General features: G+C 39.6%; 1 pseudogene; it reads right to left on the bottom strand.

Annotated features, from left to right (window-relative positions):
* Positions 1-510: 510 nt before the first annotated feature.
* Positions 511-9969, bottom strand: LOC102502861 (elongation factor 1-alpha 1-like; annotated as a pseudogene).
* Positions 9970-14256: the final 4287 nt, after the last annotated feature.

Here is a 14256-nt window from a genome sequence, read left to right on the forward strand (position 1 = left end):
CCTTCTACTAGATCTATATGCCAGGGGTTGATTTACTTGCCCTTCCTGAAATAGGTTTTCTTTATTCTTTAGGATGCTTTCAGCTGCAAGTAACAAACAAACCAACTTGAGTTGCTAGGATATTTAGAATATTTAACATCCCATATAACCTGCCTAGTGTTAGAAAGGCTCCAGAAGTGTTTAACACTAGAGTTTAGCATCATACCTATGACTCAGATTCCTCCCATCTTTCCATTCCACTGTGTCCAACATGTGCTTGTGTGAAATTTCTCATAGTGCCACAGCTCCAGAGAGAATGCACAAAGAACATCCAACAGAGGACAAAAAGAAAAAGGCAGTAGCTTCACTGTGCATCCTGCTGTTTTTGTTGTCATTGTTGTTATATTTTGTTTTAATAGTTCTCAAAATTCTGTGACAGATTTTTGGTCAAATTGTTTCCATTAAAAAGCACTGATTTTAAAAACTAATATCTCAAAACTGCCACATACAAAACAATCAAAATGATTCACAAAACATTTTCCTTTCCTTCTGAAGGTTTTATGATGCATTGTTATCATTAACTAGTCTTTTACTATTAAACTTAAATGACCAATTGAGACAAACATTTCTGAGACTGTTCTTCTACCACTGATTAAGACTGGGTTGGCAGGAATTACGGATATTCATTTTGCCTTCTGAGTTTTCTGGGCAGACTGGGTGACCTTGCCAGCTCCAGCAGCCTTCTTGTCCACAGCTTTGATGATACCAACAGCAACTGTCTGTCTCATGTCACCAACAGCAAAACAACCCAGAGGAAGATAGTCAGAGAAGCTCTCAACATACATGGGCTTGCCAAGAACAATATCAACAATGGTAGCATCACCATATTTCAAGAACTTTGGCTCCTCTTCTAGGTTTTTACCAGAACAGTTATCAGCCTTTTCTTTCAACTTAGCAAACTTCCAAGCAATGAGAGCTTCATGACAATCCAATACAGGGGCATAGCCAACACTGATTTGACCTGGATGGTTCAGGATAATCACCTGAGCAGTGAAACCAGCTGCTTCCATTGGAGGGTCATTTTTGACCAGCAACATTGCCATACCAAACATCTTTGACAGACACGTTCTTTTTTTTTTTTTTAGAGAGAGGTTTTTGCTATATGGCACGTGTGCTCACTGGAAAGGCAGAGACAGAGACACAGAAAGTGAGAAATCACCCCCTAGTGGGGATGGCCACGCCACAACCCCTTCTCCATTCTCCTCTTGGGATCTTAGGCACACACACACATACGCCTGGAGTGAGGTTTAAGCCACTGGATCCAAGATTTGAATCATGGTCAACTACATGGGAGTCCAGTGACCATTATGCAATCTGCTGGTCCTGACAGACATGTTGTTGACATTGAAGTCCATGTTGTCCCCCAGGAAGAGCTTCACTGAAAACTCCATGCTGCATTTCAACAGACTTTACTTCAGTTGTCAAATTGACTGACTGGTGCAAAGGTGACAAACTACCATACCAGGCTTGAGAACACTAGTCTCCACTCAGCCCGAAAGCACGGTGCCAATACCACCAATTTTATACATATCCTAGGGGACAGACGCAAGAACTTGTCAGTTGGACAAGCTGGTGGTAGGATGCAAGCCAGAGCTTCAAGCAATGTAATTCCACGGGCACTGCCATCTTATGGGTGACTTTCCATTCCTTGAAACATATTAGCACTTGAATCTAGGATATAGTCACCATTCTAACCAGAAATTGGGACAAATGCTACTGCGTTGGGTTGTAGCCAATTTTCTTAATGTAGGTGCTGATTTCCTTAACATTTTCCTTGTGTCTCTTTCGGCCCTTGTGTGGTTCAGTAGAATCCATTTTGTTAACACTAATGATTCTTTCACACCCAGTTTGTATGCCGGAAGGACATCCTCATGAGTCTGCCTATTCTTGGATATACCAGCCTCAAATTCATCACCACCATCAGCCATAATCAGGACAGAACAGTTGGCCTGAAATATGCCTGTAATCATGTTTTTTATTAAGTCTCTCTCCTGGGGCATCAATTATAGACACTGCTTTTGAGTGAAGAATTTTTTTCCTACACCCCTACCACAACCTCTGCTTTTCCTGCTAGACTTCCCATGGTATCTCATTGGCTAGAGTTACCATTACTAGGCAAATTATAAAAAAAGCAACTTGAAACCAAAGGTTCCAAAGTTTTTGAGATGCGACCATAGTGAAAAATATATTTCAAGAGGGGGATCCTAAACGTTTACAGGAAAAATAGAGGATGAGTTTATTTTGGTATAAGAAAGTTTTGGAATTTATGCATAGTTTTTTTTATAGTATGCATTTCCCATGAACTTTTTAAAGATCCCCATAAACTCCAGCTCAGTACACACATGAGTATATTTCATATGCATACATAGAACACAAATATATAAAATCCCTAAGATAAAATGTATCCCTACTGTGCAGTGCATCTAGGTATTTTCTATTTTATTCTCTGTATTCTACTAACCAAAATAAACAAACAAAAAATTCTTATTCCAACTACTATGTTGATCCTAGAATCCACTAGTAGACCACTGCATGAACTTTAGAAAACTCTGGTTTATACTAGTCCGAATTTATCCAAGTGATGTAGAAGGGTGAACGCAAAAATACTATCATAGAAAAGGAAAGGACGATTTTATCTGTTTGTTTGTTTGTTTGTTTGTTTGTTTAATTTTATAAGAGGGTGTGTGTGCTCACCAGAAAGAGAGAAAGTGAAAAAGCACTCCAAGAGAAATGACGGTATGGCAATCCCTTCTCCTCCAATCCTCTCTTGAGATTTTGGGCAGGCACACAAGTCCAGCATGTGTATCAAGCGCCAAGGCTGGGGACTGAAACCACACAATAGGCCCTGTGGGAACCAGCTGCCTTAATCACCATTCCATGAGGTGGACCAGGAAAGGCCTATTTCTAAGACACTCAATGCTTCCCCATTTCTGTGAGCCTTGGATATGCATTTACCCTTCATCCATGTCTATGACACTCTCACTCAACACTCACTTGCTAAAATTGGAATATTTCAAACTTGGGATGAATCAATTTATTTCTGAAAAAGCTGGTGTTTTTATTTATATATTTTTTAAGAAACATAAAAACTGACACCCTTCAGCAGTTTGTAAGTCACAGGAAATAAACTGTGCACTTCTGAAAATTCAAGATCTAGTTTCTTTTGATGATATTAGTAGGCCAAAGGGTCATGAGAGCTCAATTAATTTTCTTTAAAATGCTTCTTTTAAATGATGTCCAAAGAATAAATCATCAAAGATTAATCAGGGAAGACTGAGCCTCTCTCCCTTGTTTAGAAAGTCTAAGGCTCTGGGAGCAGCTGGCCCCATCTCTGTTCTCTCTTTTCCTGATTCATCTTGTGGGTGACCCCAAGGAAAGGTCGCCCTGTGGCCCTAAATCACATGGGCCTGCACATGGGGCCTGCTATTTTCTCTCTGTAGTCATTCCACCCTTGAGAACCTTGCTGGGCTAAGGCGAAGGCCTGAAAGAGCCTGGGCTTTGTACTCCCAGGCCCACTTCCCACCCTGCTGAGCCAGACTGTTTCAGACCTATGGTCTTTTGTGTTTTTACAGTAACACATTGATGTATCCAATATGCCTGAGCATCTGCTAAGAAAGTACCCTGCAAGGCTGCAGGGAATCCGATGTGAATAAGCTGTAGTGGCTGTTCTTTTAAGCAGCTTGGAATCTAACAGGAGTGAAGCCTGCGAACAACTACTTAAGACATCACTTGATAGTGGAGTTTCCAAGAAGGCAGGCTGACTCACATTTTTGGAGGCCCCACTCAGTGGCAAGTAGTGTGCTAGGCCATTTATGTAAACTGCCTATTCAGAAAACCATGATCATTTTGTACTATCATTTGCATTTTGCAAATGTGGAAACTGAGGTTCAGAGAGTTTCTGTAACTCTTCTAGTGAGTTGTCATCATTAGTAAGCAGCAGAGCCGAAGTATAGAATGGGACTCTTTAGACTCCAAAATTTGGGGGATGGGGGGGAGTGGCATTTTTTTTCTGCATCCTCAGGCATAAAATAATTTTATCTGGATGAAAATAATACATATTAGAAAAGGGCCTTTGAAATAGAAGGAATGCATTTCCCTCAGTGATAAGGACAGAGAAGAGCTGCTTGGTATAGAGGGCAGGCTCCCCATGAGCCATGCAGGTGTGAAGGTGGGACAAGGGATGCTAAATAGTGCAGGATTGGTCATTACATGAGATTTGCTTAGGGATACAGGGAACTCAAGCAGCTTATGCACCAAAAAAATCCATCCTATTAAAAGATGGGAAAATGAACTAAAAAGACAATTTCCTGAAGAAGACATACAATTGGCCCCAAAGCATATGAAAACGTGCTCAACATCTCTTGTAAGGAAAATGCAAATCAAAACCACAATGAGATACCACTGACTCACATTTTTGGAGGCCCCACTCAGTGGCAAGTAGTGTGCTAGGCCATTTATGTAAACTGCCTATTCAGAAAACCATGATCATTTTGTACTATCATTTGCATTTTGCAAATGTGGAAACTGAGGTTCAGAGAGTTTCTGTAACTCTTCTAGTGAGTTGTCATCATTAGTAAGCAGCAGAGCCGAAGTATAGAATGGGACTCTTTAGACTCCAAAATTTGGGGGATGGGGGGGAGTGGCATTTTTTTCTGCATCCTCAGGCATAAAATAATTTTATCTGGATGAAAATAATACATATTAGAAAAGGGCCTTTGAAATAGAAGGAATGCATTTCCCTCAGTGATAAGGACAGAGAAGAGCTGCTTGGTATAGAGGGCAGGCTCCCCAAGAGCCATGCAGGTGTGAAGGTGGGACAAGGAATGCTAAATAGTGCAGGATTGGTCATCACATGAGATTTGCTTAGAGATACAGGGAACTCAATAGAGCTGCTTGGTATAGAGGGCAGGCTCCCCATGAGCCATGCAGGTGTGAAGGTGGGACAAGGGATGCTAAATAGTGCAGGATTGGTCATTACATGAGATTTGCTTAGGGATACAGGGAACTCAAGCAGCTTATGCACCAAAAAAATCCATCCTATTAAAAGATGGGAAAATGAACTAAAAAGACAATTTCCTGAAGAAGACATACAATTGGCCCCAAAGCATATGAAAACGTGCTCAACATCTCTTGTAAGGAAAATGCAAATCAAAACCACAATGAGATACCACTTAACCCCAGTCAAAATGCCTAAAATTTAAAAATTAAATAATGATAAGTGCTGGTGAGGCTGTGATGAAAAGAGAACTCTCCTACACTATTGGTGGGAATGCAAATTAGTACAACCACTTTGGAGAATGATATGGAGATTTCTCAGAAACTTACAAGTAAAACTACCATACGACACATTAATTCCACTCTTAAGAATTTACCCAAAGGATAGACCCTCAGTCAGGTCACCTGGTAATTAAGGGGGCTGGACTCCTACATGGCCTACCATGGTTCAGTTCCCAGACCTGCCATCTTGCTCTCTCTCTCTCACTCTCTCTCTCTCTCTCTCTCTCTCACATACACACACACACACATCCTATCCCTCTCTGGTCAAATTAAAAAAGTGAATAATTGGATAAATAAAGAAAAGCCCTCAGTTGGAAAAACACTTGCACATCTACGTTACTGCAGCATAATTTACAATTGTTAGGATATGGAATCAACCCAAATGTTTAAAAATAGATGATTGGCTTGAAAACATGAGGCATATGTACTCTATAGAATACTGCTCAGCCATTAAAAAATAAAAATGAGATTCTGACATTTGATACAAAGTGGGCTAATACGGAAGACTTAATGCTAAGCAAGGAAAGCTAGACTATGAAAGGCAGACTTTGTATATCCCCACTCAATATATACTCATTGTCTGCACTCTGTAGCAGAAGCTGGAAGTTTGGAAAGTTTGGAAAGTATAGAAGCACGATAGATACTTGAGAAAGTAAGCATGAGTATAATTCAGGGGTGGGTAATGGGGGGGAGAGGAACAGGGGAAGAAATTAAAAGTACATTTAATTCACAAAAGAATGAAAAGGTATTTTCTGATCATAATGTATATAGTAATGTCTTTATCTTGACTAATACTGGAAAAAACAATGCTGTACACTGTAAAGGTAAATGTGATTAAATGTAAACTTTTTAAAAAGGAAAACATGTCGGGGGGGGGAGGAGAAAGCCAATCTGGAAAAGAAGAGTAGATTTTCAAGAAGCTAAATTCCAATTTCCCCAGCTTTTATAACTCAGTAGAGGTTCCCAGAAGGAGGAAGGCCCTTCTGTAGCTTACCCGTAAGATTAAGTTAGGGAAGGAAGTGAGTGAACAGAGGTGACTCTCAGAATAGGAACCAGATGTTATGTTCCTTTATTGCTCGTGCCATGAATTGGTGCTATACAACCAGTAGGTATGCTGTTTAAATCTAACAAATGAATGGGGGAACAAACAACAACAACAAAAAGTTTTCTGCTCTCTCTTGAAAAATTCCTTAAAGAAGGGTCAAGGTAAGTTCTGGGACAGTGGGCAGATACGACAGGGACTGACTGAAGAAAGCTCAGGGCAAATTTGCTACTGACCCAGAAGCATAACCCTTAGATGAGTAAATTGTGAACCATTCTCCTGTTAAGTAGAACTGGTAACCTGAAATATCATAGAGAGGACCAACAAAAGAGTTTTAAAGGATTTGCAATGGAATCTTCATAGTAAATAATCCCAAGGTTCATACCACTCACCCCAACACACATTTCTTACACACTAATCTAGTATTTTGCACTGAAGACGAAAGCAGCCTAAAGTTCGAAGTAAATTATTTGCTGCCTATGGGTTAGATGAGGAGAAGGCGGGTGACACTGGTGTGGCAATTAAGCGGCACTGTGCACCACATTCTGTGGTGTGGCTTCGTGCATAAGCTCAGCTTCAAAGGCTTTGCAAGTTGTTAATATATAGATTAATCCCCAACAGGAAGAGCCTAAAATACATGGCAGAATGGTTTTGCAAGATTAGTTTGCTCAGCTTTTCAGCCAGATAAAAATTAGCTCCCTTGCAGACATAGTCACAGCTTGAGCAAAGTGAAGCCAAAGCTTGAGGGTAGAAAGAGATAAGGGACAGAAAGGGGGCGAGGCAAGCTGTGGAGAGGAATCTGTGCCTTGAAGAAACACCTGTTTCTTACACAGTGAAGACTCTGCGGTAGAATCAGCAGCAGGAGTTTACAGTCGTACTAAACAAGAGGTTGTTGGTGGCAATTGTAAATGATTGATGCTATCTTCCAGGAACTGCAATATGCCACTCATGATGCAGTATGAGGGTAGAGTGCCACATTTTAAGTAGCAAAGCTTAGATGGAAAACACCAGAGGTTTTTATGCTAGCATTACCCAATAATTAGTAAAAATAGATGTTGAATATGTTGGCTTTGGGTGAGTGTGCACAAAGTCTACGGCCCTGGTATCATGACTGGGACAACTTTCCAGGTGTGCCCTGTTGAGTATTAGAGCTTATCCCTGCAATGGTGTCCTTCTGAGAAACAGCTGAGTACAGAAGCGTGTCTCAAAAACCAGTAAATGGACACTTCTAGCAAGTCACCATGTGGCCAAGATAGTCAGAGAAATAAAATATCAATTCCTACTTGCGGTGAAGGGAAACACCCACTTATGAAGGCCAAAAAAGTCTTCTATGGATTTTAAGACCAATGCATATTAAATGCCACGTTCGTTCATAAAATATGATGAAGTATTTTCATTAAAGTCAAAAGAATAATTTATTGGGACAAGCAGATGGCATAATGGTTACATTGCTAGAGTCCCATGTAGTCAACAACAGTTTGAACCTGGGACCTAGCAATTTAAAACTCATGCCAGGCGCATGTTCGTGCTTGCCCAAAATCCTGAAAGGAGAAGAGATTACAGCATAGCTATTCCTCCTGGAAGCTGATTTCTCGCTTTTTGTCTCTCTCTCTCCAGCAAGTATACACACCCTACAGAAAAAAAAAAATCTTTCTAAAAGAAAAAAGTTGTTAATATCAAGAAGCTTTTGAAACCAAACAATCCAGTGTGAGAGGCTAAATGCACCATCCTCCCATTTTTTTCATATAATCTTAACATGATTTCTATTTTCAAACTGATTTATACTAAAATCAGGAAACACAGTACAACAGACAATAATTTCTCTCTTTTCACACACATAGGGACCTCCGAAAGTGTGCAGAAAAGATAGAATTACAGCATGAGCTTATTTCAGTGCAAAACAATTTAAAATTTATGTATAGTTTTTATAATATGTATTTTCTGTGAAATTTTTGAAGATCCCCATGTATATACATATATACATATATACATACACACACATACACATATAAACATACTTGATTTCATAATTCTATGCATACATAAATGGATTAGCAGAAATCAAAAGAAAATTGAACACAAGTAAACTGATTTTTTGAAAATCCAAATCTTCTTTTTTTTAATTATTTTATTTAACTTTCTCTCTTTTTTTCTTTCTTTACTTATTTTTTGATTTGACCAGAGAGGGACAGACAAAAAAAGAGAGAGAGGTAAAGTGAGAAAGCAAGCTGCCAGGTCCAGGACTCAAACCATGGTCAATCATGTGGAAATCCAGAGCCCATAATCATCACATCACATGCCAGCCCCTGAAAATCCAAACTCTAAGGTTAAGAAGTCAATCTGGAGGGACCAGCAGTTAGCGTAATGGCTATGTCGCTGGACTCCCACGTAGTCGACCGCAGTTCACGTCTTGGACCCGGTGGCTTAAAACTCACGCCAGGCGTGTGTGCGTGCGTGCCCAAGATCCCGAGAGGAGAATGGAGGAGAAGGGATTGCGGCGTGACCATCCCCCCTGGGGGGTGATTTCTCGCTTTCTTTCTCTCTGTCTCTCTCTATCTGTCCGGCGAGCACACGCGCCCTATAGCAAAAACTTCTTTCTTCAAAAAAAAAAGAAGAATTCAATCTGGAGAACAGCAGATGATGTAATGGTTATGTCATTGGACTCCCACATGGCTGACTGTGGTTCTAGTCCTGTAAACAGAGGCTTGAAACTCATGTCAGGCATGCGTGTGCAATTCCAGAATCCTAAGGGGAGACTGGAGGAGAAGGGACTGCACTGTTGACACCCTCTTTGGGGGGGGGTTGGGGGGGTGATTTTTCACTTTCTGTCTCTCTGTCTCTGTTCAGTGCAAATATCTCTCTTAAAAAACAAGTAATTCAAATCTGTTTCCAGGTACATCTATGTGGAAGTGTGGAATTTTTGGTTGCTACTTTTTCTTGTTTGCTTCTGTATAGAAAATTTGATGAATATTAAGTAAATATATGCTGAAATTCACTACTCTTTCATTGTGATTCTAATAAGGCTGAGATTGAGGCATTTAGTGAAATTCTGTTGCCATTAGCTTGATTTTGCAAATCTTCAATGTCTGTCCTGAACTGTATTTAAGTGAAGACACCCTGAAGCTATAATGGAGTGATTTTTTTTTTTTTTGATATTGGGAAAAATAAAATGAGATGAAACTTTTCACATGTAAGTTAAGCCCTCTACATCTATCTGTAAAGGCTTGTTTCTATACTGTGGTTTCCATGTAATGATTCTAAATAGAAGGACGGTAGTGAAAATGAAGGCACAATTTCAAGTTTTTAGTGTCTTCTGTTTGGAAAGGATGCTATTATGAACAAATTGATTGATCTGCCTTACTTCACAGGTAAGGAAACTCTATTCTCAATTATTTGAGAGGCTGTCCAATGGCCTTTTTAACAGCAAACCCAGAGTTAAGAATCCAACTCTTTTTCTTCACAAACCAGAGTTCTGTCACTTATGTCAGCAGAATGAAGGGGAAAAAAAAAAACCTAAAATTTGTCATTATAAAATAATGGAACTCTCTTCTGAAATAAAGTTTGAAAGCAAGCAGATAAACTACCAGTGTCAGGCTCAGCTCAGGCATCATGGTCCCGGGGAGTTTTTCTGATGGCCCCGTGCCCACAATCCACCCTGTCCCTGCTGTCAGGTGCCCTTCCTGTCCTCTCCATGTATATATATAAAACTAGAAACGGAAAATGAATGACGATAACATGTGTGATTAAGCCACTATGAATTTTGGATGGGAAATCACATTTTGTACGCTGTGGCAATGCTCAGGAAACGAATGTAAATTAATGAATTAATTCAAAATATTTCAGAAGAAAATTACGGTGTACTTGTAACTAGATTGTAGCTTTTCCCATAGTTTTAGTATAAGGTATTTTGTGAATCAATAGAATGTGGAAAAAATGTAAAAAATGATCATAATAATAATAAAACTTTAAAAAAGATAGTCGCACACTGTAAAAAAAATAGATGTTTGTAAGCCTATTTTCTCCACTAAGTGTTAAACTCATCAAGACCATAATTAAAATGGGACCAGCAGTTAGCATAATGGCTACGTCGCTGGACTCCCACGTAGTCGACCACGGTTCGCATCCCAGACCCGGTGGCTTAAAACTCACGCCGGGCGCGTGTGCGTGCATGTCCAAGATCCCAAGAGGAGAATGGAGGAGAAGGGATTGTGGCATGACCATCCCCCCTGGGGGGTGATTTATCACTTTCTGTCTCTCTGTCTCTCTCTGTCTGTCTGGCAAGCACATGCGCCCTATAGCAAAAACCTCTCCAAAAAAAAAAGGAACATAATTAAGATGAAGTTTTACTACCTGAATAAAAAAAGAATGCAAGTGCAATGATTTTATTTTTTTCATTTCAAAACAAGGATAATAATACCAGCCTTTTAAGATTGCTGTGAAATCTAAATATTATGCTTTAACATATGTTATGTGCTTCATATAGGGCACTTAACCATGCCAAGTTACAGAATGGTAGCTTAATAATACCTATCTACTGAATGCCTACCCCTCTGAAAGTGTCACAAACAGTTATTAATCTTACCACATGCTACTGATGCACTTTCAGTATTTAGACACTAAGAAAAGATAAACGGATGGATGAGCTTTATAAAAGAATTATTTAATTTTATTTATTTATCTTTAATTTGGTATGAGGTACATGCACTCACCAGAGAGAGAGAGAAAGTGAGAAAGTGCGGCCATGGGGAGGTTCAATGTCTTAACCACCACACCTCCTGCTGGTCCCTGATGAATGAGTTTTTTGATATCTGACTTTGCAATTCTGCAAATTCCTCAGTCTCTATCCCACAAGTGGGAGTCTCATGAACAACAGATTGTCCCAGAAGCTAGGATGGGGCTTATGATCCATCATGAGAGCTATTACAATGGGGCAAAACAATCACAACACAAGCAAAGCACAAAGGTTTGGGAGCAAGGAAGAGTGAGACACGAGGTCTTCGATAGTTCCTACTTAAAAAAAAAAAAAAATCCCCCAAAATCCACACGTTATTGCCAGTATGTAGCATTACACTGTTTTCACCTTCCACTCCCCAGAGTTTCCTACTGCCACAGGTCAGCAAACAGAGCACACACACACACACACACACACACACACACCACAGCAGCTCTAGGAGGCTATGTAGAAAAAAAATAGACAACCTCTAGCTATGTTCCTTATGTGCTTGACGAGCTCCAACTAGAACTCTCACATGCTTCCTTTTGGTGAGAGATCTACTTTATTAGTGAGGACTGTCCTAGATTCACATGACAAAAATCTACCCTGAATACTTTAAACAAACACATAGAAGATAGATATAAAGAATTTACTGACTCACTGAAAAATACAATATGGTAGGTTTGGACAAAGTGGGATCCAGGAACTTAAAAAAAAGAGCAAAAAGGTCATCAAAACTCAGTTTCTCCCTGGATGTGATTTCCACTGAAGTAGGTATTATTTTCAACCAGTCTCTCCCCTCGTGATATGAAGAAAGTTCAATCAAACTTTAGATAATAACTATAGCAGAAAGTAGATTTTTTTTCCCAGTAGTTCCTGCAAGAATTCCATGATTGGCATCCAGGTTTGTATGTTCTATAGCAGAACCCTGCAGTCTGAAAGAAAAAATATATTAGTCAGGCATGGGTAGCATGTGGGATGACCACCCATTCTGTTTTTTTTCAGGACTGTTCTGGTTTTAGCATTGCAAGTCCCATGTCCCAGGATGCCTCACAGTCCCACACAAACTGGAGTGGTTGGACACCTGAGTCTACCACGGTACCACTGGAAATTGTTCTTTCCAGACTACAGCAGCTGAGAGAGGGCATAGTAGCACATACTGAAATGCAAGGCAGAGGGAAAACATCTCCTACAGCTCGTATGACCCGTAGCACTGTGCTGACTGATTCGGTGGCCACAGGCACCTACCGAGCACTTGAAATATAGCCATGTATGGTTTAGTTCCAATGTAGGTGTGAAGTAAGATGTGCATGAAGTGGAAAATGTACACTGGGTTTCAAAAACCTTAATATTAAAAATGAATGTTAGATATTTCATGAATAATTTTATATTTACATGTTGAAATAATGTTTTAAATACATTGAGTTAAAATATATATTTAAAGAATTCATTTCAATGGTTTCTTTTTACACTTTTAATGTGGTTATTAAAAATGTTTAATTACACATGTGGCTTGCATTATATTTTTTCTCATCTTTTAAGTTTATTTATTTATTTCTTCCATGAACTAGAGACAGAGGAAAAGAGAGACAGCACCCCCAATAAGCTCTTAACACTGCAATTTACCCCCATCTCAGCCAGCCCCAGATCGCAAACCTATGTATGCCCAACATACTCAGGGAGGTCTCCAGACATGAGCCCAGAACTTTCTCATGTGGGTTATTATTTGTTGGAGAGTTGTACCGCCATCTGACCTGGACATCTATCTATCTATATTAGACACAACTGCTATAACATTTTCTTAACAAGTTACCAATATATGTATGTCATGTATAAGTGGAGCATATTAAAAAGATGCTTTGAGTCTTCCGGTAACTTAAATAACATATGCTACAGAAATTAGAGAACATCAGGCCCACTAACAATGAAAATAAAAATGGCAAACTCAGGAAGAATTCATTCTGTCCTCATTTGTGCTAGGACCAGCTCTAAGTCCTGGAACTTCAGACTCAAATAAGAAAAGAGCTTTGGGAACCAGCAGATGGCATAATGGTTATGTCACTGGACTCCTGTGTAGTTGACCACAGTTCGAGTCCCAGACCTGGTGGCTTAAAACTCATGCTGGGTGTATGTGCCCAAGAAACTGTTCACAAACCTATGTATGCCCAACATACTCAGGGAGGTCTCCAGACATGAGCCCAGAACCTAGAGGAGAATGGAGGAGTAGGGATTACGGCATGGCCGTATCCCTGGGGAGTGATTTCTCACTTTTTCTGTCTCTCTGTCTTTGTCTCTCTGATGAGTACATGGGCTGAAAAATTAAGAAACAGAAAAGAGCTTTGACCTTCAAAAGCCCATAGGTCAAAAAGGAATGTGAGAGGTTAAATAATTTTTTTTTTAGATAGAAAGAAATATTGTCAGTAATATGTTAAGTTTCAACATATGTGGTCTGTTTTGACTCAATTCATTAAATCACAAAGTCACTTCTGTGTTTATTCAAGCCATACTCTACATTTTTCCTTTCTATTGCATGTCAAGTTCCTTGAGACTAGGAATGTTGCCTTAATAAGTTTTATAGGACCAATTGCATTTGTTCCAGCGCCTCTTTTTTACTTAATGATCAAATGTTTCTTCCTCTCATGTTTACTTTCACTAGAGGCAGGTTAGCCCCTGGAACTTAATAGGCTGAGGTTGGAATATTGCCAAATGCCCTTTCGACTCACCTATTGCAAGTTTTCAACCCTCTGTGCCACAAACAACAACAACAAAAAACAAGATCCCAAGTGCTTCTTTGAACATGAACATTCAGACTCACACAAGCACAGATTTTTGCTTGCAATTTAGCTTATCAATGTTAATTATCTAGAAATACCAAATGCTTACAAACACTCCAACTTACTCTAACTGTACTCGCTCAATATAACTATGTTCAAGCACTAGGAGAGTTCTGCATGCCAGCAATTGGGGTCCCTCTAAACATCCTTGAAAATATTTATTTGAAAAGATTACCTTGTTTTCCTTTAAGATTAAGACACGGTCACTGCAGAAGGAGATGACTTGGAAAGATGGCTAGCAATTTGTGATAGCGCCTCTGAGACTGCCCTTGCTGAATGAATATACCTACAAAAACAAAACGCATTCTAGCCCACACACGTTAGAGACATTTTTCAAACACCTAGATTAG

Source organism: Tupaia chinensis, unplaced genomic scaffold (assembly GCF_000334495.1).
Source record: "Tupaia chinensis unplaced genomic scaffold, TupChi_1.0 Scaffold000527_1, whole genome shotgun sequence".
In the NCBI taxonomy this organism is placed as follows: domain Eukaryota; kingdom Metazoa; phylum Chordata; class Mammalia; order Scandentia; family Tupaiidae; genus Tupaia; species Tupaia belangeri.